At 39.6% G+C, this 27921-nt stretch overlaps 1 long non-coding RNA gene across 10 annotated transcripts; it reads right to left on the reverse strand.

The window, feature by feature from the left end:
* Nucleotides 1-427: 427 nt before the first annotated feature.
* LOC145108270 (uncharacterized) lies at nucleotides 428-27921 on the reverse strand. Of its 10 annotated transcripts, XR_013708145.1 has the most exons (7): nucleotides 26979-27921; nucleotides 26809-26882; nucleotides 26142-26344; nucleotides 25589-26022; nucleotides 24838-24893; nucleotides 23575-23632; nucleotides 23017-23031 (listed from the first exon to the last, which is right to left on the reverse strand). It is a non-coding gene; the product is annotated as an uncharacterized LOC145108270 (long non-coding RNA). The 10 variants fall into 10 exon arrangements; XR_013708148.1 differs by lacking the exons at nucleotides 23017-23031; nucleotides 23575-23632 and adding an exon at nucleotides 428-442; XR_013708146.1 differs by lacking the exon at nucleotides 23575-23632.

Consider the following 27921-nt stretch of genomic DNA (forward strand, 5'->3'; position numbering starts at 1 on the left):
GACCCATAATTAATATTTAAGGCTAGGGTCTAATATAACAATTCACAACTAAGAAGAGGGATGTCGTAATCTAATTGCGAATTTATGAAAGGTATATAAAAGCAATTCACCAATTTCGAACTATGAAATTCCTAGATAATTTGAGATTCAATAAATCTTATCAATGACATGTTTAATCTCAGATTATGCTCTTCTATTTGTGACTAGGATGCCGAGGATCACAAACAAGATGTTAATAACCATACTGAAACATCACAAAAATCATGACCAAAAATTTCATTTTTTGTTATTAAATAAACCATAGTTATCATAAGTCATCGCATCAAATCAAAGTATCAAATCAATACACATGTCAATATATCAGAGTAAAACATCCCAGGCTAAACAAAATGGTGTGTGCAGTGCAGTCATCCCGAGCTCTTCCCCTTGCTACCGGAAGTACCTGAAACCAAAACTGAAAACTGTAAACACGAAGCTTAGTAAGTCTCCCCAAACAACCACATACCATACACATAATCACATAATCACATAATAACATAACATGGGCCTCGTCCGCTACATCGGACCCCGCTCGGCATCGGACCGAAGTCCGGCATCGGGCACCGCCCGACATCGAACCGAATTCCGGCATCGGGCCCCGTCCCGCATTGAGCAAAGCTCGGTATACATATAAACATATCAACAAATACACATAAATAATCACATAACATAGACATATCAACATTCCTCAGTCCCCGCCCGGCATCGAACCAAAATCTGGAAACATATACACGTTCCTCGGGTTTTCCCCGGCATCGGACCGTAGTCCGGAACCATACAAAAACAAGCACATGCAAGAATCACAAAGACATAAAGCATACAAACATTACTCAGGCTTTCCCTGGAATCGGACCGTAGTCCGGAAACATATAAACCTACATCAGGCACTGCCCGTCATCGGGCCTTAGCCCGGAAAATACTAACATACATAAACCGGCCGGCATTGGTGCCTTAGATCCATTCCTATAGGAGGAAACTCACCTCAATGTCGTGTGAATAGCTGAAACGTCTGTACTCCGCACCCGGTTCTACTCACACGCTATACATAACAACTTCTTAGATACCATTCCATACTCGAAACCATTTCACGTGTCAACCTTAGTCAAAGTCAAAGTCAAGGTCAAAGTCAACGTCTAATCAAAGTCAACCACAAGTTGACTCAACTCGTCGAGTCATCTTCTAACTCGTTGAGTTTCCATGCTTCTCAGAATCGTGATAAAACGAGTCAACTCGTCGCGTTCTTCCTCAAACTCGTCGAATTCTGCCCTTTACAGTATCGGGACAAATCGTCCCAACTCGTCGAGTTCCTTTATGAACTCGTCGAGTTCTTCAGTCTGTTAATCCTTTCTTAATAGATTAAGCCCCTATTCTCCAGATCTAAGCTCCATACTTCACATATATACTGAAAATGTCCTTTTAAGGGTAAAGTTTCCAACTTTACCCGTTAATACCCTTCCTTAAGGGATTTAGCTCAAACCCTAACTCAATAAGACCTCTTCATCCCAAAAGCCCTTAATACTTCAAGATAAGGCATACAAACTGAGATCTGGACCATAGACACTACATGAACACGTAAAGCCTCCAACTTTCTCTCCATGCATGGCCTTTTGGAGCTTAAAAGGCCAAAATGATATCCTAAAGCTTGCATGGGGCTTCAATGGCCATAAACTTTGCACCTTTATACCATGAAATCCCTTCAAGGCTCTAAATATGAAAGTATACTCAATTGGGACATCCATTTTCCAAAGATCATGCTAGTTGGACCAAAAACCCAATAAAAGTGATTAGAAAGAGATCTAAGTAATCATCAAGCAAGTTTGAGACTTGCTTACCAGAAAATGTTGAGAATGAACTGTAGTTGTTGGATCTATAACCTCCTTCTTGAGTCCTCAAGCTTCTCCTTCTTCTACAAGCTTCACACACACAAGATTTCTCTCAAAAATGTCTTACAAGCTCACACAATGCATTAGGGTTTTGAGATCTAGGGTTTGGGACTTGGAGGCTGGAAATGAAGCTAGCATGAGGGGATTAAGATGCTTAAATAGGGTGCAAAACCCCGAAATTAGGGTTTCACCTCTGCCAGCCTACTCGTCGAGTTGAGGACTCTCAACTCGTCGAGTAGGTTACTTAAAACCCGCGCCTCATCTGATCTCTACTCGACGAGTTTGGGGCTTCCAACTCGTCGAGTTGCTCTATATAAATGAATACTTATGATTTAAATACATATCAGGAACCCGCCGTTACAATTCTACCCCACTTGTCTCAGACTTCGTCCTCAAAGTCTGCTGCCTCGAATAACTCTTGGTAGTGCTCCCTCATCTCCTCCTCTGGCTCCCAAGTCCACTCCAAGCCTTTACGGTGCTGCAACTGCACCTTCACTAACTATACAACCTTTTTCCTCAAGGTTTTTGTCTCCTGGTCTAGAATCACAACGGGTCTCTCAATGTAATTCAGGCGGTCGTCCACCTAAATATCCTCCAAAGGTACAACTGCGGAATCGTCTACTAAGCACTTTCGCAGCTGGGAGACATGAAAAGTATTGTGGATCTGGCTCAGCTCTGCTGGAAGATCCAAACGATAAGCAACCCGGCCCACCCGAGCCAAAACCCTGAACGGACCGATGTAACTTGGGACCAGCTTGCCCCGCTACCTGAACCGGATGTCACCTTTCCAAGGTGACAACTTCAGGAGGACCATGTCGCCCACCTGAAACTCCAAGTCTGAACGACACTTGTCGGAATAGCTTTTCTGCCGACTCTGAGTGGTCTGAATCCTGCTTCGGACCTGCTTGATCATCTCCGTAGTCTTGAGTACCACCTCGGTACTACCCATGACTCTTTGATCTACCTCGCCCCTATAGATTGGGGTTTAGCACTTCCTCCCGTAGAGCATCTCAAAGGGAGGTCGATCTATGCTAGATTGGTAACTGTTGTTATACAAAAACTATGCTAACAGAAGATACGTATCCCAACTGCTGCCAAAATCTAATACGCATGCGCATAGCATATCCTCTAGAGTCTGAATCGTCCTCTCACTCTGTCCATCTGTCTAAGGGTGAAAAGTGGTACTGAAGTGAAGACGAGTACCCATCTCGTCATGAAACCGCTTCTAAAATCTGGAAATGAAACGAACATCTCGGTCTGACACAACCGAAACCGGCACTCCATGACGTGCCACCACCTCGCGTACGTAGATCTCGGATTGCTTCTCAACCGATATACTCTCATGGATCAGGATGAAATAAGCACTCTTTTTCAACCGATCCACGATGACCCATATCGAATCCACCCCACGTGCGGTCCTGAGAAACTTTGTGATGAAATCCATAGTGATATCTTCCCATTTCCACACGGCATTCTCCAATGGCTTCATCATGCCATGAGGTCGCTGGTGTTCGGCATTGACTTATTGGATTAAGTGTCTAAGCCTATAACTATAATTGGTATGTAGTTGACCCGCGAGTAGCATGGTCCACCTGGGTTGCCTTCACCAACACAATCTGATAGGATGGATATTTGAGAAAGAGGTTATTTATGATTTATTAATATATTACAATTATAATATATTAATTGTGAAATCATATTATTTAATTAGTATTGATCAAGAATTATTTTGGAATTAATTTAGTGATCAAAATAGACTAATTAAATTAACGGGGACTGATTATGTAAATCAGTGATATATATAGTGTTTGGGCTATTGATCCATGTTGGGCTAAGTTTTATGTAAGTATCCATGAAGAGTTAGCCCACATGAGATATGGATCATAATCCAAGTGTATAGATTAGGGTTTACCCATGACTCTTGGAATCCTACACTATATATGTGTTATCCCTTAGCCAAAATCGGTGACCTAACCATTCTAAGAGTTTTAAGAGAACCCTGGCCGATTTTGTTGGTGCTTAACCTCTCTCTCAAAGTCCTCCTTTGTTCATGGTGTTTGTTAACCATTTGAGGCATCACACTTGAGGTGTTAAGCTCTTGAAAGGCCAAGAACTACAAACTACATCAAGAGTTATTCATTTAAATTGATTTTATATGGTATAACCTCTATTGTATACTGGTTAGGATGTATGCTTTGGAAAAATTTAAATTGCATGTATAATTAGAGAAAACATAGATCCAAAGCATCTAGGGTTGCATGTGCACCATAGGAGTGTTATAGTGCTTAAAACCCAACATTGGTATCAGATCCTAGGATTGTTTTCTGTTATATTTGATGCTTGGTTATTTTTCAAAGCTGAAAAATCGATTTTTTGGCCTCTGACTGATGGACTCGCCGAGTCCAATCCCTGACTCGATGAGTTCACTCACTAAAAGGGCAACTCGACGAGTCCAGTTCATGTACTCGTCGAGTAGAGGCCTCTGGTTGTAGAATTTCGAGTTTTTGGCCAGAATTAGATTAGGATCATTAGCACATACTGTTTTTTGTAATCATAAAAATCGTATTTTCTGATTTGGTGATGATGATCCCCATCCAATTAAAGGACAATTGTCAAATTTTAAGATAATTATTTGTATTATTTGATATGAATTGCCTTGCTATGAGTTAGATTAGATCAATAGTGAAATTATATGATAATGTTGTTAGTTAAAATTGATCTAAGTTGTTCTTGAAATGAGTTTTGTAACTTGTCCTCAGGTTATATGAAGAGTCTCATTCATGAACATTAAAACTCATAAGTTTTCATAAGTTATGGAAATGAAAAGGCTTTTAAGAGTTACAAAACTTGCCCTCAAGTTTTGGTATTTGAAAAGTCTCAAATTATGAAAACATTAATTCTAGTAATTAAAAGGTTTCAAAAGTTGCAACTCTTGGGTTCATAACTTAAAAATTAATTAAATATTTTTAATTTTGAATTTTTAATAACCTAGATGCTTTGCATAGTTCAATTACACCTTATGGACTTTATTAAATTAATTAAAGTGTTTAATTAAAGGTGAAGATTAATAAATCCATAACAACATGGTTTAAGTTTAATTAAATTAAGAGTATAATTTATTAAAAGATTAAACCAACTAGTATTTTAAATGTTTAAAATACACCCTTATACTATATAAAATTAAAAGTTTAATATATTATATATGTATAAGTAAGAGGTCAGTTTTACCGTTAGTAGCCCTCATTCACGAAGCCGGTCTATAAGGGGGTATAAGGTTAATGCCTATAAAATGGTGGTTTAATGGGTGTCCACTCTCACCCACCGCTTCCTTGACTGGCGGAGGGTCGTTAGCCGAACGGGTAGGATAGGACATTAATTCTCATTAAAAGTATAATGAAATACCAAGTAACTAAATACTTTTATAAATTCTCAATCTTAGTTACTTAGGAAAAATGTGAATTTGATGCTAACCCATGAAATTGCACATTGCACCTTATTAGTCGTTAGTGGAGCGTGTGTGGTTAACCGGCACACTAATATGGTACTAATGAATGATGGCAATGGGTAGGTCGATGTTAATCATGGATCAATGGAGCGTGTGTGGTTAACCGGCACATTGATCAGGTGATTTGTAACATTAAGTATACCAAGCTAATTTGCATGGTTATTCACACCTTGTTTGTGATCCTCGGCATCCCAGTCACAAACTTGAAGGGCATAATAGAGATTAAAAATTCCATTGAAAAGTTCAATGAATCTCAAAGGATCTAGGAATTTCAATTCATTTAAAACCTAAAGTTCATTTTCATTTTTCATGGTGGAAAGTGGTAAATCGTCATTAACCTACCTTCAAATATTTTACAACTGGATTACGGCTTCCGTCTTCCGAATTGTAGAATATTGTGTTGGGTCCTAGCCTTAATATTTCATTTTGGGTGTTATATTAAGGACTTAAATCAACTAACTTGAATTTCTCCATGTAGATGTTTAGTTCAGACAACTATGGTCTTCCCGGATCTTTTGGAAAAAGCTTTCCACATGAAGATGATATTCCTCAATATCATACTTTATTTCCTCCACCTCCTCCAATAACTCTCCCTAACCCACAAATTCAAAGACTTGAAAAGTTCAATGTCACTCAAGCCCTATTGGCAAGTAAACACCAAGATGGAAGGTCTGTGTGTGCACATGTCTTGGAGATGAAGTCACACATTAAGAGGCTGGGAATGTTAGGAGTTGTTGTGTCAAGGAAGTTGGATGTTTACTTGGTTCTTCAATCACTTCCTGTCATATGGTGAGTTCATTAAAGGTTACTATATGACAGACCACGACGTGTCCCTTATCGATCTTACCTATTTGCTAATTGTTGCTGAATTAGCAATGATTTGGCGCACTGGTAATGCAAATTTGATTGGAAGATCTACTTCCCAAACTTCCATGGACATTGACAATGGAAACATTGGAAGTCCAAAAAACATTTCTCTTTCCAAGGGAAAGGGAAAGGCTAAGTATGAGATTATCCCGTGTACCATTCCAAAAGAATATGTTTGCTTCTATTGCCAAGAGAAGGGGCATTGGTTGCGAAGCTGTCGTATCTACCTGAAGGACCACAAGAATGGTAAAGTCAAAAATTTTGACTCTGGCTTAGGTAATTCCGCTATCTAACTTTATTAAGTACCTATTTGTAGATTCTTAATACATGATGTGATAAGATTACATTTTGATGTTTTGTAGGATCAAAGGAAGCTTAAAGGAAAAGCATGTTGAGTCTGATTGCGAAGAGATGGATTTCAATCGCATGGTTCGATGATCAGATTTTTGAGTTGATGCTAGGAGTTATGATAAATTGCTTAGGAATATGTAGTAACATAGTTTTCATTTGTAATTGCATTGTAAGGACAAATTTATCCGCATTTTATAAATAATGATAAATTCTGAATTTTATCTTGTTTTATATTTCCTTGAAATGGCATTTGTGAAAATTTGTGTTTATACATTGTTAGCAATATTGAAAATGGATTTGATTCTTTCGTTTGTGGTAGTTTCATAATTTACCAAATAAGGAAAGATTATCATCACCCAAGTTTCAATTGAATAGATACTTGGAATCGTGCAACCTGTATTGTATGATGGATGAGAACCTTCGTCTTTGGGAAATTAAGACTAATTCCTTGTTCACATGTATATGTGAGTCAAGTGAAGGACTAGGGGATCGGGTACACCTGGTTGTGCACTGGTCAGGTCCACCACAAAGAACGATAAGACTATTCATTATGATTTACTAAAAGTTTAGTAAATATCGTTATGATTACAAGATTAAGTATAATTCTGAGTCATTGGAAAAGTTTCAATGTATAGTACAACGAATAAGAATAATCAAATTAGGCAAAAAGATAAAAGTTTCTCCAATATGAAAGGAAGGGAGAGTACTTGAGCATCATGTTTTATGATTATCTTAGTGATTATGAAACCATATCACAAATTGATCCTCTAAGGACATCTTAGTGCATTTGTATGGCTAAGAAGAGGAATCGTGAATTGTTGAAATGGTTAAATCAAAAGGTGAATCATACTTCGTTCCAAAATCAAGTCTTAGAGTCATACTCCAAGATTGTGCCTTGAGTGACATAATCTTAAGAAAGGTTTATAACACTTATCAAATGTATAGTAAAATGTTTTCTACTCTTGTACATTTGAAATTGGTAAGTTGTGATGTTTTGGATAAAACAAAGATCAACTAAGACCGATTGTCAGAAGTGTTTGTCTTGATAAGAAACCACACTAACTCTTGAATATTTGTTTGTCAAGTAATGTTTCTTGACAAAGAGAATCTTATATGTCAAGAGGTCAGTGGGTGTCTTAAAGATCTTGAAACGTTTCAAGAACTAATCAAGAGTAAACCCATTATTAATCACTAGCGCACGACTTACGGTTTGTAACCTATCGTGTTGATATATTCTTGTTTCTGTGCCCATTCCAGTTAAGTTGACTACGCATGTGAGTTCTGTGAGTTCTCAATTGTTTGCATAACAACTTGGAAGCAATGGTAGGCCTTTGAGCTGCCAGGTGGCAAGAAATTAAGATTGAACAAGTTCAGTCCATATGGTTATGACAAATTCACATGGATGGGAACACATACACCATAAAATCTAAGTGTCATAAGGTTTCTCTCCAATTCATGAAAATGATTGTGGGGAAACGCTTTCACTAAGTAGATTTTAAGAAAATAGCATTTTTGATATTTGCATTCTTAAATTCAATTATGATTATGGCATCCCTTTTCATATTTTGAATTGTGAGAAATAGGAAATAATTTGAACATTCGGAACTTATTGTTGTAAGTTCTGAATAGTTTAGACACACATATGAGCTTTCTAATAAAGGGTGTATGAGCTTAGATAAAGGCTTATCAAACCATCTCGTGTCAGAAATCTGAACTTTGTTAAGAAAGTCAATAAGTATTGATTTCTAGAAGTCCAGCTGATTTCTGGATACATGTCAAAGCTAGTGGGAGCATAAGTGTTGTGCTAGTAAGATAATAATTATTATGCTAGTGGCAGCATAATTATTATGGTAAGTGTTGCGATTTAGCAATGATAATTATAGAAAACAAAGGTTTCAATTCGCAAAGTTGTTAGGTTTGAAAATTTGTTTTGCTATAATTAAGGGAGAGGAACTTGTACTTCATTCCAATTCTAACAGTTTAGATTGAGATTTTAATCAAATTTAGTCAAGGACATATATGAATGTTATGTTGAAAAGATTCGACATAACGAAATTATATATATGGAAATGTTATAGCAAGAGACTGGTAAAGTATCAGGTCTTTATGTAAGACATTATGAATCGTGTCCCATATGCTTCGGATATAGGATTGATTGCACGTGCTATAATAATCTCCTATTCTAATTTTCCAAATGCCTAGGGCATTAAGAGGGAAAAAGGACTAGAACCGGATATGACTAAAGTTATTAAACAACTGTCAAGGACGATCTGAGGTTCGCTAAGGATTGGTTGCACTTCACCCGAACAATTTATGGATAATCGTTTGAGAATAGTATAAGTTATGATTTATTAATATATTATAATCCTAATATATTAATATAAAATCATATTATTTAATTAGTATTGATCTATAATTAATCTAGAATTAATTTAGAGATCAAAAGTATGACTAATTAAATATGGGCTCTTGTATTTATATAGTGTGGGCTAATGCTTATTTGGAATGGGCTAGGCTTGCATGGAAAGTCCATGGATACTCCATGGAGCTTTAACCCATGGATCTCATGGAAATGAAAAGACATGGGTATTAGGGTTTACATGAATGTAACCCTAATCCACCACACTATATAAAGGAGGCTTTGGTTCTTGAAATCATAGGAGTTGTGGTGAGTAAAGTAAGAGGGCCGATTTCAAGAAGGTGATTACTATTCTCTCAAAGTTCCAAGTTTGTGGTGATTTGTGATTTCCATTTGAGGCATCCACACTATTGGTGCTAGGCTCTAAAACTCCAAGCAATCAACTACAACTACAAGGTAAGTAATTCTACTAGCTTTATTTGATTCAAGTTCCCCATGCCATGCTAGATAGGATAAGAACCTTGGAAAAATAATTATTTGCATGTATCATAGTCAAACATAGATCCAAGGTTTCTAGGGTTGCATGTACACCATAGGAGTGTTAGAATGCTCAAAAACCCATCAGTGGTATCAGAGCCTGGTTTGTTTATTTGATACTTGATGCAAAAAAAAAATATACTTGAAAATCGAAGTTTTGTTCAAAAGCTCGTATCAAAATTTCAAGTTTTGTATATGTACTTACGATTCTTGAAATTTTTTGATATGAACATTCATAAACATATGAGTTTAGAAGATCATAGAAATTATGTGCTAATAATTGATTAGATTAATTCTTGATCTTTATTTGTTTTAATGGAGTCCATAACTAGTTCTTAAGTTATGGATAACCAAAAGTCACATTTATAAATAACCATTAAAAGAACACATAGGTTACAAAAAATGAAGAGTCTTCATTTTTAATAACCATTAACTCATAAGTTATGAGAAATGAAAAGTCTTGAAAGTTTACAAAACTTGCCCTCAAGTTTTGGAACATGTAAAGTCATATTAAAAACTTTAGTTCCAACCCCTAGAATTTTAAAAGTTAAAATTCAACCCTTATACTTTATAATATTATAAGTTTAATAATATTTATATATGTATAAGATCAAGTCGTCGTACCGCTAGTACGCCTCATTCACGAAGCCGGTCTATAAGGGGGGTATAAGGTTGTTGCCTATAAAATGGCAACTTAATGGGTGTCCACTCTCACCCACCGCTTCCTTGATCGGTGGAGGGTCATTAGCCGAACGGGTAGGACAAGGACTTATAAATTCTCATTAAAAGTATAATGATAATACTAAAGTAACTAAACTTTATTGAATTCCCAATCTTAGTTATTTTAGGAAAATGTGAATAAGGTGCTAATCCATGAAATTACACTTTACACTTTGTGTAAGTCGTTAGTGGAGCGTGTGTGGTTAACCGGCACACTAACTTGAACTTAACAAGGTAGGTAAAGGGTAACTTAATGTTTATCATAGTATCGATGGAGCGTATGTGGTTAACCGGCATATCGATTGAGGGGTAATACATTAAGGGTACCAAGTAATTTGCATGGTTACTTCACACCTTGTTTTGTGATCCTCGGCATCCCAGTCACAAAACTTGAAGGGCACACTCGAGATTGAAACATGTCATTGAAGAAAGTTCAATGAATCTCAAAGAATCTAGGAGTTTCTAAACCAATTAAAACCTAATTAAATATTTCGTTTTTCATGGTGGAAATTGGTGAATCGTCATTCACCTACCTTCAAATATCTTATAGCTTAGATTACGGCATCCCTCTTCTAAGTTATAAAATATTGTGTTGGGTCCTAGCCTTAATATTACATTTGGGTGTTTTGTTAAGGACTATCTCTATATCTAATCTAATCTATTCCCTATTCTTTTCAGATGTCTTCCAATAACAATGCTTATGGCTCAAACCCTACTAGCTCCTTCTCTCTCATGAATCTTTGTGGGAGAGTCATCTTTGATGGGTCCAACTTTACAGATTGGATCAGAAACATCAGGATGGTCACTCGGTATGAGAACAAAGAATATGTTCTCGACAAGGAGCTGAAGGTACCCGAGCCAACTGCTACTCCTGAAGAGCTTGCTGAATATGAGGTACATGAAAGAGATGCTACAAAAGTGGCATGCATCATGATGGCCACCATGACAGCCGAGCTCCAAAAGTCCTATGAGGACTATTATCCTTTTGAGATGCACCAGGACTTGATGGACCGCTACCATCAAAGTGCTCGTCAAGAGCGATATGAAATAATCTCCTCCATGATAACAACCCGAGTGAAGGATGGTGAACCCATCACGGGCCACATACAGAAAATGCAAAGGTATGTGGATCGTTTACTGAAGCTGAATGTGAACTTCCCTAAGGAGTTAGCAATAGACATCATTTTGCACTCCTTGCCATCGAGTTATGATCAATTCTGCATGACATATCACATGAACAAGGAAGAAGTCACCCTCAGCAAACTTCAAGGACTCTTGAAGACCGCCGAAAGTGGTCTAAAGGGTAAGTCGGTTGTTACTACTCCTACTCCTACTCCAACTGCGGCCAATGTCTTGGCAATCGGGCATGGCAAAGGGAAGAAAAGAAAGAACCCTTCTAAGGGTACCAAGGGTAAGACCCTTGAAGGCTCCTCTTCAAGCAAAACCAAGAAAGGTTTTGTCACTCCTTCTGCTAACCCTAACGAGGCTGAATGCATCTATTGCCATGAAAAGTCGCACTCGAAGCGAAACTACCCAAAGTACCAGCAAGATTTGAAGGATGGGAAAGTAAAACCCAACCATGCAGGTATATACACTATATTGTCTAATAACTCACCTCATTCTAAGTCTTGGGTCCTTGATACAGGTTGTGGTAATCACATATGTTGTGATTTGCAGGGACTAAAAAGAAGTGAGAATGTGGAGCAGGGAAAGATAAACTTGATCATGGGAAACAGGAAAGCTTCACCTGTCACCAAGATAGGAGTTTATTCCTTAGTGCTAAATAGTGGGTTTACATTAGATTTGAATAAATGTTATTATTCGCCACAAATGGCAAGAAATGTTATTTCCTTTCATGCGTTGTATAAACAAGGTTTTACCTTTTATTTTGATAATAATAATGGTAGTATTGATGCTTTCTTTAATAATGTTCTTTATTTTAAAGCATTACCTTGTGATGGCGTGTATGAAACTGTATCTGTTGTAGATAATCTAGGAAATAATGTATTGTGTATTAACCCTTCCACTAGCTTAGATAAAGCATCCTTATGGCATTGTCGTCTTGGACATGTAAGCAAGAAACGCATAGGCCAACTCCAAAAGGATGGAGTCTTGGAGTCATTTGACCTAAAGTCAGATGATAGTTGTGAATCTTGTTTGCTTGGTAAAATGACAAAGTCACCTTTTACTGGCACTTGTGCTAGGGGTGAAGGTTTGTTGGACCTCATACACACGGATGTGTGTGGACCCTTCAGAACCGCCACAAGAGATGCTAATCGGTTCTATGTGACTTTTACTGATGATTTTAGTAGATATGGATATGTCTACCTAATCAAGCATAAGTCAGAAACCTTTGAGAAATTCAACGAGTTTAAGCAAGAAGTGGAGAATCAGTTGGGCAGGAACATTAAGATGCTTCGATCCGATCGTGGTGGTGAGTATCTTAGTACTGAGTTCCTTGACTATCTTAAGGAATGTGGGATTGTCTCACAATTGACACCTCTTAGGACACCACAGTTGAATGGTGTAGCTGAGAGGCGCAATCGGACCTTGTTGGACATGGTTCGTTCCATGATGAGTCGAGCTTCGCTACCAATCTCATTTTGGGGGTATGCCTTAGAGACTGACGCCCATATCCTTAATCTAGTCCCTACAAAGAAGGTTGCCAAAACACCTCACGAGGTGTGGACTGGAAAAGTTCCCAGTCTAGACCACATCAAGATTTGGGGTTGCGAGGCTTTCGTGAGACGTGAGACTCACGATAAGCTCAAACCCCGAAGCGACAGGTGTATTTTCATCGGCTACCCACAGAAATCCTTTGGTTACATCTTCTACAGACCCAGTGATAATGTGGTCTTTGTACCAAGAAGAGGATTCTTTCGAGAGAAAGAATTCATGAGCCAAGGAGACAGTGGGAGGCAAATTGACCTTGAGGAAATTCAAGAGTCAAGTGGTGAAGGAACCTCAAACCCTAGCCCTCAACCTGAGGAGAAAACTCCTGTTGAGCCGACTGATGAATCTATACCTCTGAGGCGTTCCACCAGAGTTAGGAATGCACCTGAGCATTATTATGGTTTTCATATTACTGCAGAAGGTGAGACACTTATCAGTGATAACACAGTGGTAAATCTTGATGAGCCTAACAGCTACACGGAAGCCATGGCAGGCCCTGAGGGTGCTAAATGGAAAGAGGCTATGGATAGCGAGATACAGTCCATGTATGACAATCAAGTTTGGAACTTGGTTGACAATGTACCTGATCGTAAGATAGTTGGGTGCAAATGGATCTTCAAGAAGAAGACCGACATGGATGGTAATGTACACACTTATAAGGCACGACTGGTTGCAAAGGGTTATTCTCAAACTCCGGGAGTTGATTATGATGAGATCTTTTCACCAGTGGCCAAGATTAAGTCTATTAGGGTTCTGTTAGCCATTGCTGCATTTCATGATTATGAAATATGGAAAATGGATGTCAAAACCGCTTTCCTTAATGGAAAGTTGGCTGAAGATGGTTACATGGTTCAGCCAGAGGGTTTTGTCAGTACAGAGTACCCCAGTAGAGTGTGTAAGCTCGAGAAATCCATTTATGGATTAAAACAGTCACCTCGCAGATGGAATCTTTGCTTTGATGAGAAAATCAAAGAATTTGGCTTTTCAAGGAGTGAAGATGAATCTTGTGTCTATATCAAGGCTAGTGGGAGTATAGCAGCTTTTTGGTACAGTATGTGGCTGACATACTACTCATAGGAAATGACATCCCAACCCTGCAGGAAGTAAAGTCCTGGCTTGGGAAGTGTTTCGCTATGAAGGACCTTGGAGAAGCTGCCTATATCCTAGGGATAAGGATTTTGAGAAACAGGAGTAAAAGACTAATTGGACTTAGTCAAAGCACCTATGTGGACAAAGTGTTGAAAAGGTTCAACATGCATAACTCCAAGAAAGGAGAGTTACCCATCCAGAGTAACGCCAGATTGAGTAAGACACAAAGCCCTAGTATTGAGGCTGAGATAGCAAAAATGAGTCGAATACCTTATGCTTCAGCTGTAGGATCGATCATTTATGTTATGACGTGTACTCAACCTGATGTAGCCTTTGCTTTGAGCATGGCTAGCAGGTATCAGGGGAACCCTGGCAAGGCACACTGGACTGCGGTAAAGAATATCCTCAAGTACCTACGGAGGACTAAGGACTGGGTCCTTACCCTCGGTGGCAGTGAGGACTTGAGAGTTGTAGGGTACAGTGATGCTAGCTTTCAGACTGACAGGGATAATTTCCGCTCTCAGTCGGGCTGGGTCTTTACTCTAAACGGAGGGGCAATTACTTGGAAAAGTTCCAAGCAGGAGACAATGGCTGATTCCACTTGTGAATCAGAGTATAGCAGCAAGCGAGGCAGCAAAGGAGGCTATATGGCTAAAGAACTTCATCGGAGACCTTGGAGTTGTACCAGCTATAAAGGAGCCAATGGAGATTTTCTGTGACAGCAATAGTGCGGTTGCCTTAGCCAAGGAACCAAGAGATCATGGGAGATCCAGACACATTGATAGAAAATATCACTTCATTAGACATCGAATAGAAGAAGGAATCATCGTGGCAAAGAGGGTGTCATCGGATGAGAACCCAGCAGATCCCCTCACGAAGGGACTGACTCGGGCTAAACATCTCCAGCATGCTCGGAGCATAGGGCTAAAGGATGATATTAGTTTTAGTAGTTAGATAATCTTGAAATTTGTAAAATGTAATTGACATTTGATGATAAATAAAAGTTGTTATTTATGAGTAAAGTGTTGCTATCTCTTGTCAATCGTTTACTATTATTTCTTTTTCCATGTTTTGACTTCCAGAATAATTATGTTATGGTTTATATCATATTATTCAAACTCTCCACAGTCGGTCATATATTGGAAGTAGATATGAATCAAGACTGTCATGGGTTGGCTTGTAGAGGTCTAAGATGTTAGACAAAGCGGGGCTACAGCACTCATGAGTGCTCATAAGTTCTGAGTATTGGATTCAACCGACGCTCACTTGTATCACTTCATGGAATTTATTTCAAGTGATCGTGAGACGGTAATATCATATAAGTCTTCAAACCTAGAGATATGATTTGTTGCCTATGAGTTGGTTATGCATTGATTGCACGAAAACGCATTGGTAACTCGATGTTATAAACTGTGCTTTTGTGTGTAATTCAACAAGTAGTAGAGCAAACATATGAGTCGAAGTTTATCTGTTCCTTCTAGGATTAGAAGCGATATCGGGGCCCCTCGATGATTTTGTTTTGACCTATGTACCGGGCCCGGTCAGAACTAAATTGATGTGTTCAGTTAAGTTCTATGTCAAACAAATCGGAAATCGGGAAACAAATGCTGGACAATAAGCAAGACCATGTTCCATGTATTTGTCCGGCTGATATCTAGAACAGAGGATTATATGATCACTTATCTAAAATGGTGCTTCATAGTTCAACAGAGTTTAAAGAGCTACGATTGCTGATCGGTTCCTGAATTCATACTTGCAACTATAGTTATTAGACTTATCCAAGTGGGAGACTGTTGGATATAGTGTCTAAGTCCATAACTATATTTGGTATGTACTTGACCCGACCTGGCATGGTCCATTTGGGTTGCACTTCACCCGAACAATTTATGGATAATCGTTTGAGAATAGTATAAGTTATGATTTATTAATATATTATAAGTCCTAATATATTAATATAAAATCATATTATTTAATTAGTATTGATCTATAATTAATCTAGAATTAATTTAGAGATCAAAAGTATGACTAATTAAATATGGGCTCTTGTATTTATATAGTGTGGGCTAATGCTTATTTGGAATGGGCTAGGCTTGCATGGAAAGTCCATGGATACTCCATGGAGCTTTAACCCATGGATCTCATGGAAATGAAAAGACATGGGTATTAGGGTTTACATGAATGTAACCCTAATCCACCACACTATATAAAGGAGGCTTTGGTTCTTGAAATCATAGGAGTTGTGGTGAGTAAAGTAAGAGGGCCGATTTCAAGAAGGTGATTACTATTCTCTCAAAGTTCCAAGTTTGTGGTGATTTGTGATTTCCATTTGAGGCATCCACACTATTGGTGCTAGGCTCTAAAACTCCAAGCAATCAACTACAACTACAAGGTAAGTAATTCTACTAGCTTTATTTGATTCAAGTTCCCCATGCCATGCTAGATAGGATAAGAACCTTGGAAAAATAATTATTTGCATGTATCATAGTCAAACATAGATCCAAGGTTTCTAGGGTTGCATGTACACCATAGGAGTGTTAGAATGCTCAAAAACCCATCAACAATTTCCAATGGAAGTTTTGTAATTGGAAAAGTCTCTGTGACTTGTGTACATAGTCGTTACAAAGGGATCACTGCATATAAGCTTAAAATCTAACAGATTACAGTAAGTGGCAAGGACTTGGTATTCTTACACTTACGATAAGGATTTGGAATTGTGAAATGAGTGTCATTGGAAACGTTTACAATTGATCTATTTCACAAGGTAAGGACCATAGGTAAACATAGTGTTCACGCTTGGAGCATGGGATAACTATTGTTTTAATTCAAGTGTGAAGTTGATAAATCGAAACATTATACAATGAATAATGTGTAATCAATATGGTGATTAAATAAAAGGTGTTTTATTTAATCAAACCATCCATAGTCGATCATACTTTGGAAGTAGGTATTGAAGCTAGATTGTCATGAATGGGTCTGTAGATTGTCTAAAGGCGTTTAGACATACCACAAGTTAGTTGCAGTGTTCATGAGTACTCCTGTAATAAGATTTGATTATTGGATTAAACCCACGCTCATCTGAATCACTTCATGGATTTATCACGAGTGATTGTGAGACGTTAATATCTTATATTCTTGAAACCAAGACATGTGAGTTGTAGTTTACAAGTCGGTTGCACATAGACATATGTAAACGCACCAGTAACTTGGTGTTATAAAACATATTGTTGTGTGTGATTTGATGAGTAAGTACAAGCAAGCATTTGAGTTGAAGTTTATCCGTTCCTTTTACCCAATGTGGATAAAAGCAATATATGTGGGCCCCTCGATGACTTAGTGATGACAACCCTAAGTGCTTGGCCAAGCCTGGACTGATTTGATTTGTTCAATTAGTCGGTCGTCATAAATCGGAAATCAGGAAACAACACATGAACAGAGAGAATGATTATAATCCATGTCTCAGTTCATACGATATCTAGAATGGAGGAATATATGATCCCTTATCTAATGGACGCGTCGTTGACTAGGTCAGAGTTCGATAGCGGGTTTTGAGAGCTACGATTGCTAGTCAGGTTCTGAAGTCGTACTTGCAATTATAGCTATTAGACTTATCCAAGTGGGAGACTGTTCGATTAGGTGTCTAAGCCCATAACTATAATTGTTATGTACTTGACCCAAGATTAGCATGGTCCATTTGGGTTGCCTTCACCATAACAATCTGATAGGACGGATATTTGAGAAAGAGGTTATTTATGATTTATTAATATATTACAAGTATAATATATTAATTATGAAATCATATTATTTAATTAGTATTAATCAAGAATTAATTTGGAATTAATTTAGTAATCAAAATAGACTAATTAAATTAACGGGGACTGATTATGTAAATCAGTGATATATATATAGTGTTTGGGCTATTGATCCATGTTGGGCTAAGTTTTATGTAAGCATACAAGAAGAGTTAGCCTACATGAGATATGGATCATAACCCAAGTGTATGGATTAGGGTTTACCCATGACTCTTGGAATCCTACACTATATATGTGTTATCCCTTAGCCAAAACCGGTGACCTAAGCATTCTAAGAGTTCTAAGAGAACCCTAGCTGATTTTGCTGGTGCTTAACCTCTCACTCAAAGTCCTCCTTTGTTCATGCTATTTGTGAACCATTTGAGGCATCACACGTGAGGTGATAAGCTCTTGAAAGGCCAAGAATTACAAACTACATCAAGAGGTATTCATCTAACTTGATTTTATATGGTATATCCTCTATTGTATGCTAGTTAGGATGTATGCTTTGGTAAAATTCAAATTACATGTATAATTAGAGAAAACATAGATCCAAAGCATTTAGGGTTGCATGTGCACCATGGGAGTATTATAATGCTTAAACCCCAACATCACTTTCCTGCAAGTCAAGCACCGCTCCACGTACCATGCTATGTCCCGCTTCATGCAGGGCCACCAATAATCAGGGTGAAGATCATGATACATCTTCGTCGCCCCGGGATGGATGGAGAATCTCGACTTGTGAGCCTCATCCATCAGAACCAGGCATACCCTGCCATAGTAAGGAACCCAAACCCTCCGATGCAAGGTCAACAACCCACGAATGTCATAATAAAATGAGGCCACCTGGCCTACGATCCGCTCACACTTCCGGCGCTCTTCCTTCATACCCTCGACCTGCGCCTCCCGAATCCGTTCCAGCAGCAGAGTGATCACTGTCATCCTCAGATATATATCCCAGATCGGAGTAGCCACCGCGTTGCGGCTACGAGCATCGGACACCACATTGGCCTTCCCTGGGTGATAAATGATCTCACAATCATAATCCTTCACCACATCTAACCAACGACGCTGCCTCATGTTCAGATTCGGCTGATCCATCAGGTACTTCAAGCTCTTGTGGTCCGTGTAAATGGTACAACGAACCCCATAGAGGTAGTGTCGCCAAATCTTGAGGGCGGAAACCCCAACCACCAACTACAAATCGTGTGTCGGGTAGTTCGCCTCGTGAGGCTTCAACTGCCTCGAAGCGTATGCTATCACGTGACCCCGCTGCATTAGTACTGCACCCATACCTGTGATCGAAGTGTCACAGTAAACCACAAAATCGTAGACGCCCTCTGGCAAAGTCAGAATTGTTGCCTTGCACAACCGCTGTCTGAGAGTCTCGAAAGCTGCCTGTTGCTCAGGTCCCCAACGGAATGTCACTGACTTCATGGTCAGTCGCGTCAAGGGAACAACAATCTTGGAGAAATCCTGGATGAATCTCCGATAATAACCCGCCAGACCAAGAAAACTCTGAATCTCAGATGGAGACCTCGGAACTTCCCACTGCATCACAGCCTCTATCTTGAACGAATCGACCAGAATACCCCTCTGGTTGACAAGGTCCCCCAGAAACTGCACCTCGTGCAACCAGAACTCACAATTCGAGAAATTTGCGAAAAGTCTATCCCTCCTCGGTGTCTCCAGCACCTCCCTCAGGTGCTCCTCATGTTGCTCCTTAGTCTTGGAATAAATCAAGATATCATCGATGAAGACTATCATAGACCGGTCCAACATCGGTCTGCACACGCGGTTCATGAGATCCATGAACGCGGCAGAAGCATTGGTGAGCCCAAACGGCATCACCACAAACTCATAGTGACCATAGAGAGTCCGAAAGGCTGTCTTCGGCACGTCGCCATCCCTGACTCGCATCTGGTGATTACCCGATCGCAGATCAATCATGGAGAACCAAGATGCACCCTGAAGCTGGTCAAATAAATCATCAATCCTCGGGATGGGATAACAGTTCTTCACCATTACCTTATTCAGCTCCCAGTAATCTATGCACATCCGATGTGACCCGTCCTTCTTCTTCACAAATAGAATCTGGGCTCCCCAAGGCGAACTGCTCGGCCTGATAAATCCCTTGTCTAACAGCTCTTGCAGCTGTGTAGACAACTCCTGCATCTCAGGAGGAGCCAACCGATATGGTGCCTTAGCTATCGGAGCCACACCAGGAACTAGGTCAATCCTAAACTCTACCTGCCTCTTCGGAGGTACCCCAGCCAAATCCTCTGGGAACACGTCCGGGTACTCCCGTACGATCCGTACATCATGTATTGTCGCCTTACCTTTATCCCAGGTATCCATAACAAAGGCGACATAACCTGCACAACCCGGCTGAAGGTAGCGCCTAGCTGTTGCCGCTGAACATAAAGTCGGTCCACCCTGCGGCCTCTCCCCCTAAATCACTAAACCTCCCCCACTTGGGGTCCGAACCCACACAAGTTGTTGCTCGCAGTCGATCACTGCCCCATTGGGACTCAGCCAGTCCATACCCACTATAAGCTTATTCCGTCGCAGGGGAATGGGGACTAAATCCACGGAAAAGTGCTCATCAAATAACTGCAGTGTACATCCCCAATGAACCCTTGCAACCCGAACGGTCCTATCATCAGCTATCTCTACATCAAGTGGACAGTCCAGCTCCCCTGGAGCTCCCACAAATCGCTTGTTGAGCGAGAGCAACACAAAAGATCGGTAGCCCCCGAATCGAATAATACCAGAGCAGATATACCGTTCACAAGGAACGATCCTATAATGAAACTCATAAACATAAGCAACAATACTTATAAATAAAGAGATAAGGAGAAGATACATACATGTCACCACATCGGGAGCTGCACGTGCCTCCTCTGCTGTCAACAGGAAGGCTCTGTTCTTCGCCACTAGCGCCTCCGCCCGGCCCTGGCGGCCGTCGGTAATCCTCAATGTAGCAAGAGCGGGTGCCACCACCTGTCCTGTTGTTGCTAAACTCGGGCGCTGGGACCGCTTGTGTCCCCTCTGATTGCACTGGAAACAAATAAGATATGATACTGTAGTGGTGTTGGTGGTAGCAGTACAATCACTGCTCACATGACCAGTTCAGCCGCACTTGAAGCAGCCCGAACTACCCGCCCTGCACGTTCCCTCGTGCAACTTGCCACAGCGGTTGGTGCTTTGCTGGGTCCTCGATCGGTGATCTGATACCTTAGGCTTCGTGCCCACATTCCCTGACTGAACCCCCTTTGGTTTCCTCTTCTTCTCCATCTCCAAATCCAGCTCCCTTTCCCGAGCCCTCGCAATCATATCCTCCAGCGTCTTGCAGCTGGATCAACTCACAAACTGTCAGATATCACTCCGCAACATCTCATGATATCGGGCCTTTTTCATCTCCTCGTCTGCCATGTACTGCGGAACAAGAAGGGCCCTCTCCCTGAACATGGCGGTGATCTCGGTCACCGTCTCAGTAGTCTGCTGGAGATCCTGGAACTCCCTAGCAAGCTGTTGCACCTCAATCACAGGTGCAAACTCGGCCCTGAACCTAGTCGAGAAGTCACTCCAAGTCATAACATCTAGATTTGCATCATCTCCAATGGCATGTCCGACCTCCTCCCACCAGTCATGTGCTCTGTCCTTCAGAATACAGGAAGCAAGTCGGACCTTGTCCCCCTTGGGACATCGGCTCGTACGGAAGGCGTTGGTGACATCAGCCAACCACCTGCTGCTAGGATTTGGGTCCCGAGCCCCATGATAGCCTGGAACTCCACAAGATCGAAACTCCCTGAATGTCATCGTGCATGTCCCTAGCATGGCCGCCATCTCGGTGCGGAATGCACCCAACCTCTTGTCTAGAATATCCAAGATGCCCTCCTTGACCGTACCGACGATCATAGGAGTCTGGTCCAGAATACTGCGCGTGACCTCAGATGAATGAACTCTCTCATCTGCTCATCGAGCTGCCCGGCTCCAGAGGCCGGGCCTGATCCCTCACCGGCACCTGAACTGCCAACTGGTCTAGTGCATAGCGTCACCATACTGGAAATACACCATAACAAACATCAGAATACTCATCATAACTCGAGGGATCGCACACACTACAAGTTCCCTGGATTCATCTCAGCCCTCCTTGACCCGAGTACGGATCCTCTGCTTTCAGTAGTACGGGCCATACTACCTTCCAAATCTATCCATACTTTCCTTAAGAATTGCCTTGACTCCACCAAGTCCCTTCTACTACTACTGCTTTTAGCGCTAATCTCATCCTAGGCTTGCCCTAGGGTAATCTCCGACACACTCTCCACCATCAGCAGCGTAAGAAGTCCATGTTATCTCTCCTTAACTAGCTTGCGAATACCATTACATATCACTAAGACTAGATAATTCATCGAATGAGTGGTCCTACCCTATAACGGTTGGACTCAGACAAGAGCTGTGAAATAGAGCTAGACCTAACCTTCTGAAATTATTTAGTCCTCGTAGTATGTAACTTAATGTATTCGTTTACTAGTTAGTTACAGATAACTAGAACTCCTAAAAGCACAAAGCAAGCAACATTCGAGCATTGAGTAAACCAAACCAAGAATATTCTAATCAAGCTGTCATATTACTGACTAATCAGTACTAGCATACAGTTCAATAAGCTCATACAATAGGAATACAAGGCGTCCTTCCTAGATCCTCAACCCTAATCTAACATGTAGTTCTCATACACATATAACAGGCATACAAGGCATCATTCCTAGATCCTTAGCCCTAATCTAGCATGCAGTTCTCATAATCATATCATAACATAAAAAACTTGTATGGGTAATTTGAGAGAACTTACTTGAGCTCGGCTGATTGCATGCGCCACACCTTTTTCACTTTTCAAAATCTTTTTTTTTTTGTAAAAATGATTTTTCTTTAAAAAAAAATTATACCAAGTCATCAATTTGAGTTCAGACACACCAAGGAGTGTGCCCGAATCCCTCAAACCAAGGCTCTGATACCAACTTGAAACATCCCAAAAATCATGACCAAAAATTTCATTTTTAATTATTAAATAAACCATAGTAATCATAAGTCATCATATCAAATCAGAGTATCAAATCAATACACATGTCAATATATTAGAGTAAAACATCCCAAGCTAAACAAAATGGTGTGTGCACTGTAGTCATCCCGAGCTCTTCCCATTGCTACCGGAAGTAACTGAAACCAAAACTGAAAACTGTAAGCATGAAGCTTAGTTTGTCTCCTTAAACTACCACATACCATACACATAATCACATAATCACATAATAACATAACATGGGCCACTCCCGCTACATCGGGCCCCGCCCGGCATCGGACCGAAGTCCGGCATTGGGCCCCGCCCGACATCGAGAAAAGCTCGGTATACATTTATACATATAAAAAAATACACATAAATAATCCCATAACATAAACATATAAACATTCATCGGGCCTCGCCCGACATCGGACCAAAATCCGAAAACATATAAACGTTCCTCGAACATTCCCCGGCATCGGACCGAAGTCTAGAAACATACAAAAACAAGCACATGCAAGAATCACAAAGACATCAAGCATACAATTATTCCTCGGGCTTTCCCCGAAATCGGACCGTAGTCCGGAAACATATAAACCTACATCGGGTACTGCCCGACATCGGACCTTATCCCGGAAAATACTAACATACATAAACGAACCGGCATTGGTGTCTTAGACTCGTTCCTATAGGAGGAAACTCACCTCAATGTCGTGTGAATAGCTGAAATGTCTCTGCTCCGCACCCGGCTCTACTCACACCCTATACATAACAACTTCTTAGATACCATTCCATACTCGAAACCCCTTCACGGGTCAACCTTGGTCAAAGTCAATGTCAAGGTCAAAGTCAACGTTCAGTCAAAGTCAAAGTCAAAGTCAACCATGAGTTGACTCAACTCGTCGAGTCATCTTCTAACTCGTCGAGTTTCAATGCTTCTCAGAATCGTGATAAAATGATTCAACACGTAGAATCCTTCCTCAGACTCGTCGAATTCAGCCCTTTACAAGATCGGGACAAATCGTCCCAACTCGTCGAGTTCCTCTATGAACTCGTCGATTTCTTCAGTCTGTTAAGCCTTTCTTAATGGATTAAGCCCCTATTCTTCAGATCTAAGCTCCATACTTCACATATATACTGAAAATGTCATTTTAAGGGTAAAGTTTCCAACTTTACCTGTTAATACCCTTCCTTAAGTGATTTAGCTAAAAACCCTAACTCCATAAGACCTAGATCTTGATCCCAAAAGCCCTTAATACTTCAAGCTAAGTCATACAAACTGAGATCTGGACCCTAGACGCTACATGAACACGTAAAGCCTCCAACTTTCTCTCCATGCATGGCCTTTCGGAGCTTAAAAGGCCAAAATGATATCCTAAAGCTTGCATGCGGCTTCAATGGCCATAAACTTTGCACCTTTATACCATGAAAGCCCTTCAAGGCTCTAAATCTGAAAGTATACTCACTTGGGACGTCCATTTTCCAAGGATCATGCTAGTTGGACCAAAAACCCAATAAAAGTGATAGGAAAGAGATCTAAGTAATCATCAAGCAAGTTTGAGACTTGCTTAACAGAAAATGCTGAGAATGAAGTGTAGTTGTTGGATCTGTAACCTCTTTCTTGAGTCCTCAAGCTTCTCCTTCTTCCACAAGTTTCACACACGCAAGATTTCTCTCAAAAATGACTCACAAGCTCACACAATGCATTAGGGTTTTGAGATCTAGGGTTTGGGACTTAGAGGCTGGAAATGAAGCTAGCATGAGGGGATTAAGATGCTTAAATAGGGTGCAAAACCCCGAAATTAGGGTTTCACCTCTGCCAGCCTACTCGTCGAGTTGAGGGCTCTCAACTCGTCGAGTAGGTTACTTAAAACATGTGTCTCATCTGATCCCTACTCGACGAGTTTGAGGCTTCCAAATCGTCAAGTTGCTCTATAAAAATGAATAATTATAATTTAAATACATACCAGGAACCCGCCGTTATATATACAATACGCTTGGCACTCTCGATGTCATTCATCATCTACAATTAATGTGCCGATTAACCACACGTGCTCCATTAACAATGATAATTTTCGAGATGCCCATTATTATTCTCTATAGTTACTATTAGTGTGTCAGTTAACCACACATGCTCCACTAATTACATATAAAACATAATTTTATGGATTAGAATACTTTTCACTTTATATCATTATAATTATTAACTAGATGAGTTAATAATCGAATCAGTCAACCCATCTTCAAAATCACATACAGACCATAGTTAAAAGGGCCCAAGTTAAAATTCTAAATTTTATATAATCCATATAAAATTTACAATTTAGATCTTCTGTAGACTCAATTTGGTAGGATTTAACTATAAAAACGGTATGCAAGCGCAGTTTCATCTAAAATTGTTAAATTCAAAATTTTTTAGGTATAAAAACATTATGCAGGGGCATTTTGGTCCAAAACTGTTAAAATCAATTTTTTTAACTATAAAAATAGTATGCAGGGGCAGTTTGGTCCAAAACTGTTAAAATCATTTTTTTTAAGTTTAAAAACGGTATGCAGGGGCAGTGTGGTCAAAAAAGCTTAAAATAAATTTTTTTAACTATAGAAACAGTATGCAGGGGCAGTGTGGTCCAAAAATGTTAGAATCAAAAATTTCTAACTACAAAAATAGTATGTATATGCATTTCATTTGATTTGATTTTCAAAAGGAAAGAAGCTTACATGGTACTTTGGATATGCCTCCAATCTCCTTAAAATTTTGGACAAAATGGGGCTTGCAATAAAGTTTTCCCTCCAATTCAAAGTAGCTACTCATCTAGTCTATACATACATCAATTTTTTTTTAATAAATAATAGAAGATGTTCTTGCAATACAGTTTTCCATGGTAACAATAAAAAGAGCAAAATGAAAATACATAGCGAACCACAAATTTCCCATTGCACTGGGTGCATGTAAAGCGGGAATGTGTGCCCTTCAATCTGTGTACCTGTAAACTGACAAAAAACTGGACTATCTTCATGATCACATCATCTATAAATAATTCAACGTTAAATTAATTCAACATTCTGAAGATATAAAAAATCAATTAGGATCTCACTTTAAACGCCCGATTTGTGGTGGGATTCGACCAGTCAACTTATTGTTGTGAAGATCCCTGAAAAGAAAAACTAAGTAAGATAAAAATACATATCCAAACAAAGTAAATTTGCATTATTGAACAATAAACAAACAAAAAGAAGAGTAGTAAGTTATTAAGATAGAGATTTGTACAACCTTGTAAGATCCAGTAAATTGGTTATTGTAATAGGAAAGGGTACCACAATTACAACTGCATATACCCCCCTGAAATGATTATACTGTGGAGCATGTGACACCAGACGAAGCTGGTAAATCACCATCTCCACATGGATCATCTCCAACCCATGCATACACCACTCTCCATCCAAGAGATGCTTTAATTTCGTTAACTTTGTTGACTGCAAGTGATGAAAGATTTTATTGTTTCGCTCAAGAACACAGATGAATCATGCATCGATTTTCATTACTTTCAGATTAGATTCTCATTAATAACACATCGATAGAAACAATTATCAGCATTCCTAGAACCAAATGAAGGAAGTATCAAGACACCAGTACAACAGTTTCTAAACGAATATGAACAGATAAAACCAACTTTAAAGTTTATTGAAGTTATGGAGCTTAATTTCATAGATTAAAAGCATTTAAACTTCAAATCACCAAGTAATAATCCAAAATTTTAAACAAACTATTCCATAAGTCCAAGTGTTGATTAACTACATATAACACAGATATAGCTAAATATCAGATGGGCTACTTTATGATCATTTCCAAATTTATCCATTAAAAGGGATAATCATATTCCTAGTAGTGTTTCTATATAAATATTTTAAGAATCATCGTGTTGGATGTAGATAATTACCTATCATGGTCCATTTCAGATGTTCTTTCTTTGCTGGATCAACATCATCATGATTTTGGTCAGCTTTAGGTCTCCTACAAATCAACATCAACTCTTGTTATAAAAAACTGAAATGAGGTGTCTCTTTTTGCACCATAAAAATTAAATAAGTAAAGAACTATAAACATTACCAGATGAAATTGCATCATCTAAGATATCTTAGAACCGATGTGAATCAAGTTTATGATCCGAGCATAGCATGGAGTAGAATATGTTGTGAATTAACATGATCCTGATTTTTGTACCTCCTGTTTAATTCCAAAACTAAAAACAGAAGAATAGTTAGGGTTGATATTAGACCGGTGAAGGAGTAAGAGAAAAAAAAAGTCAAATTTGAGAAGAAAAGTCATGCTTGACTGGTTCTTGCTGGGATTCGTTATTGGGGGATGCGGCGGTGAAGGATAAACTTTGTTTGTTCGGAACATCAAAGGGGAAATCGTAAACGACAAAAGACAACTTATCATATGCGTGAGAGGGCCAGTCGCTTGCAGTTGTTCTCAAAAGCTCCGAGGCATTTCATCAAACATATGGTGAACGAAAGAAAATAAAACATCTTTTTTGACCTTAAACCGTCACCGTGCATCGACACACACCCCAACGATAGCCGTCGGGGAGGTTAGATTAGAGTCGGTGGCAACACAAACACCGTTAGGAAGAGTGGTAAAGAAACCCTAATCGAAAATTGATGCAAACTTAGAGAATCAATAAGGGAAACCCGATAGATTAAACTTACTTGTGTGGCAAGAACAACAATCACTTGAGCGCCGATGCCCTGAATGCCTCTCCAGAGAGAATAATCCAAGTAAATGCTTACGGAGATGATGGTCAGATGGTGAACCCTACCATACGTGGGCGACGGTGGAGATGGGAGAGGATGATGGTGGGTGGGGGGCTTCCTCGTTCTTCGGCGTGATGAGCTGGTTTCCGCCAACGTCGGTGTCGGTGACCACTGTGACAACAATCGCTCCATGTCGGTCCCAGACTGAGAAAGGATCGACAGGAGAAGAATAATCGAGATGAAGCTTTAAACCCAGACGAAGAGATGAGCGAATTAAACTTCTAAATAAGGTTGAG

This window comes from Lactuca virosa, chromosome 4 (genome assembly GCF_052849685.1).
Source record: "Lactuca virosa cultivar CGN04683 chromosome 4, Lactuca_virosa_CGN04683_v6, whole genome shotgun sequence".
Lineage (NCBI taxonomy): Eukaryota > Viridiplantae > Streptophyta > Magnoliopsida > Asterales > Asteraceae > Lactuca > Lactuca virosa.